General features: G+C 49.0%; 1 long non-coding RNA gene across 1 annotated transcript; it reads right to left on the bottom strand.

Moving 5' to 3' along the window:
* Positions 1–395: 395 nt before the first annotated feature.
* LOC116218466 lies at positions 396–3,386 on the bottom strand. Its single transcript, XR_004162876.2, has 3 exons — positions 3,285–3,386; positions 2,552–2,627; positions 396–752 (listed from the first exon to the last, which is right to left on the bottom strand). It is a non-coding gene; the product is annotated as an uncharacterized LOC116218466 (long non-coding RNA).
* Positions 3,387–3,648: the final 262 nt, after the last annotated feature.

Below are 3,648 nucleotides of genomic sequence, written 5' to 3' on the forward strand. Positions count from 1 at the left end.
ATGAATGAATGAATGAATGAATGAATGTGCAGAAACAGTGGCGCAAGTAAAGAGCTGCAGAATGAAGAGCATATGCACCACTCTATGTGGCTCTACCTACACCTACTGTTCACCCTCTCACCATTTTACCAGGGCTTGAGAGCAAGACACAGGGAGACCCCCCAGAGCAGAGATTCAGAGGGGAGAGGAACGAAGAATAAGAACAGAACAGAAGAGAGATTCAGAGGGGAGAGGAACCGAGAATAAGAACAGAAGAGAAAGTACTGAGTCATCAATTCAGCAGTGGAAACAGGGCGAAGACACGGAAGAGCAGAAAGAAAGGAGAGAGATCAAGAAAAGATAATTAAGGATAAACAGACAAAGGTGTACAGAAGACAGATGACTATGGTAATGAAGGTTGTGCTGGTGGTGAACAAGGGGGAGGGGGTTGCTAAAGTCTAAAGTCTATCTAGCTCTTCGGTTCACATCAATTTATTGACAGGCAAATGATGCATGCTGCTACCGGAATGACACTGTGCTGAAATGCTATGAATACTTCACAGTGAGCCACCTGTGTGAATCAATAACCGTGCGCACAACCACACAACCACTCACACACCAACACAACCAACACAACCACACACACACACTTGCGTCTCCATGTCTTGTTAGTACCTTGATTGGGGGAGTCCCTTCTTGCTGAGGTCCGTCCTCACCCTCTCCCCCACGTGCCTGTAGATCTCCACCAGACACGTCATGGCTGCATCTCTCACCTGAGGACAGAACACACACACACACACACACACACACACACACACACACACACACACACACACACACACACACACACACACACACACGTCAGTAAGCACAAATGTCTTCATTCATGTCAACCATGTCCACATCTGTTTTCCTCCACTGTGTTAATAATAAAAGGTTCTAGAGGTCCCTCATGGAACCCTCCTCCACTGTTTTAATAATAAAAGGTTCTAGAGTACCCTCTTGGAACCCTCTGATGAAGGTCTGTGAGCTCAGTATGAGCAGCTGTGAAGGGCCGTCCTGACTAGCCTTACAAAGACTCATTCTTTCTGCTCTGTTCCGATGAGGCAGCGTGGGTGTTATTGAGCCCACCTGGCCATGAGATTGAGATGCAGTAACACATGAATACAAGTGTCTGGGCGTAACCTAGTTTCTCCTGCGCACACACACACACACACACACACACACACACACACACACACACACACACACACACACACACACACACTGAGGAGGCAGAGGAGAGAGGAGCAGACGGGGTCAGAGGGAATGGCTTCCTGTTTCAGTTTCAGACAGGAAGTGCTCTTCCTTTGGTGACTGCTCTATGGAGCACAACAGGATGCTGTAGAGAGGGCTTTATGGCTTCATGAGGAAGTCTCAAGGTTACACAGAGTTTCTTAGCATTACTTTTCCTATGTGACTTGAATATACATAACACACCTATACTTAACTTCAAAGATTACCTTAGGATGAAAAAAACCCACACAAAACCAGGACTCCATCATTGAGTCCATCCTCACCTCCTCCATCACCATCTGGTACGCTGCTGCCACTGCCAAAGACAAAAGCAGACTGCAGCGTGTCATTCGTTCTGCGGAGAAGGTGATTGGCTGCAATTTGCCATCTCTCCAGGATTTGTATGCATCCAGGACCCTGAGGCGTGCAGGGAAGATTATGGCTGATCCCTCCCACCCTGGACACAAACTCCTTGTGCCACTCCCCTCCGGCAGAAGGCTGCGGTCCATCAGGACCAAAACCTCACGCCACCTGAGCAGCTTCTTCCCGTCTGCGGTTGGCCTCATCAACAAGGCCCGGGACCCCCGCCCCCCAACACGGACTCTAATCCCTTTTTTGCACACTCCTGCTGTAACCTAATATGTGTATTGTTTATTGTTTATTGTGTATGTTTATTGTTTGCACCATTGTACCACAAAGAATTCCTCGTAGGTGAAAACCTACTTGGCAGTAAAAACCTTTCTGATTCTGATTCTGATTCTGATTCTGATAGTGAGAGAGCATACTTTAAGCAAATCACCAAGAATAATTCCTGGCAGGAGAATTCAAAGAAAAGAAAAGAGGTGGGGGGGGGGGGGGGGGAGGAAAAAGTTGATTACATATCTCATAGCCTCCACCATCTGCATGGGCCCTGTCTCTTGTTAATATCCAGTAGGCAGATGGTGCTACAGGCTGGATGCACTACTCTCTCCTACCAGCAGGGGAAGCTGCTGGCTTAAGAGTCACCCGGAACATTCCGCTCCATTGTTGTCCAGCCAGCCAATCAGGGCAGGAGACACAATGTGGTTCCAGTCTGCCTTTAAGATGCTATTTGGGAGACAATGACTTGCGGCGGCTGTCATTTTAGGCAAGCTGAGCCTCTCGTGGCCGGTGGTGGCTTGGCACAGATATGGACAGTGTGGCTCTTATTCTGGCAGGGGGGAAAGTGCTGAAGCTGCAAAAAAGCTGATGGAGGAAGGAAGGAAGGAAGGAAGGAGAGAAGGAGGGAGGAGTTAGGATGTCAGAATGTGGGCCGTACCTGGCTGGTGGGGTCTCCTAAAAGGCTGCATATGTGGGGGACGATCTTGCTGAGGGTGAGACCCTGGGCGCCATATCTGCAGACAGAAGAGAAAAGGGGGAGGGAGAGAGAGAGAGAGAGAGAGTAGAGGAAGGAAGGAAAAGAGAAGAGGAAGAGACGACTCATTTGGTGCAGCATGAGGTGGCAATTAAGTCTGAGAGAACACTCCAGTGGCAGATTGGTTCTTTGTTTTTCTTTCCCTGCAGAACCAACAGCTCCTTGCCAACAAACTTTCTTGTCTTCCTTTCTCTTCTTTTTTTGTTTACTTTAAGACTGAATCTGCCGTACTTTCCTTACAGTGGATCACATGTAACCCCAAAAAACTGAATGAAAAAAAGAATGCCACCAGTCTTCAGTACAATCAGACACTCCTATACTCCAGTTGCATGATGGGTAACTGCCTGCACTAAAGCAAGGTGAGTTACATGTGGCTAAATCTGGAGAGGTAAGGTTCTGGGGTACATGTGTCTAAATCTGGAGAGGTAAGGTTCTGGGGTACATGTGTCTAAATCTGGAGAGGTAAGGTTCTGGGGTACATGTGTCTAAATCTGGAGAGGTAAGGTTCTGGGGTACATGTGTCTAAATCAGGAGAGGTAAGGTTCTGGGGTGAGGTGAGGTAAGGTAGTGACTCTCAATCAGACAGCCCTCTGATTGGCTGCGGGTGACGTTGGGGGAGTGGTTGAGGGACACTCACGCGTTGAGGGTGGCGATGAGGCACAGACACTCCCTCTCGCGTCCAGTTGTTCTTGTGCTAGGAGCCCCCCAGCATCAGGTCCCACACGTACTGAAAGCACACACACATCAGCACAGCGGGTCAGAGCAGTATGTGTGTGGGTATGAGTGTGTGTGTGTGTGTGTGTGTGTGTGTGTGTGTGTGTGTGTGAGTGTGTGCACACCCTCACCTGTGGGATGGCCGCCTGGTCCATGATCTTGATGAGTAAGGTCTGGTCCTGGTCTCGGACCTGGTCTTTGGCGTCCCCCAGGCGGTCCATCAGACTGGGCAGAACTGCAGAACCGAACGCACAAAACAGAACCCCATCAGAACACAAGAACACTGG

Source organism: Clupea harengus, chromosome 2 (assembly GCF_900700415.2).
Source record: "Clupea harengus chromosome 2, Ch_v2.0.2, whole genome shotgun sequence".
In the NCBI taxonomy this organism is placed as follows: domain Eukaryota; kingdom Metazoa; phylum Chordata; class Actinopteri; order Clupeiformes; family Clupeidae; genus Clupea; species Clupea harengus.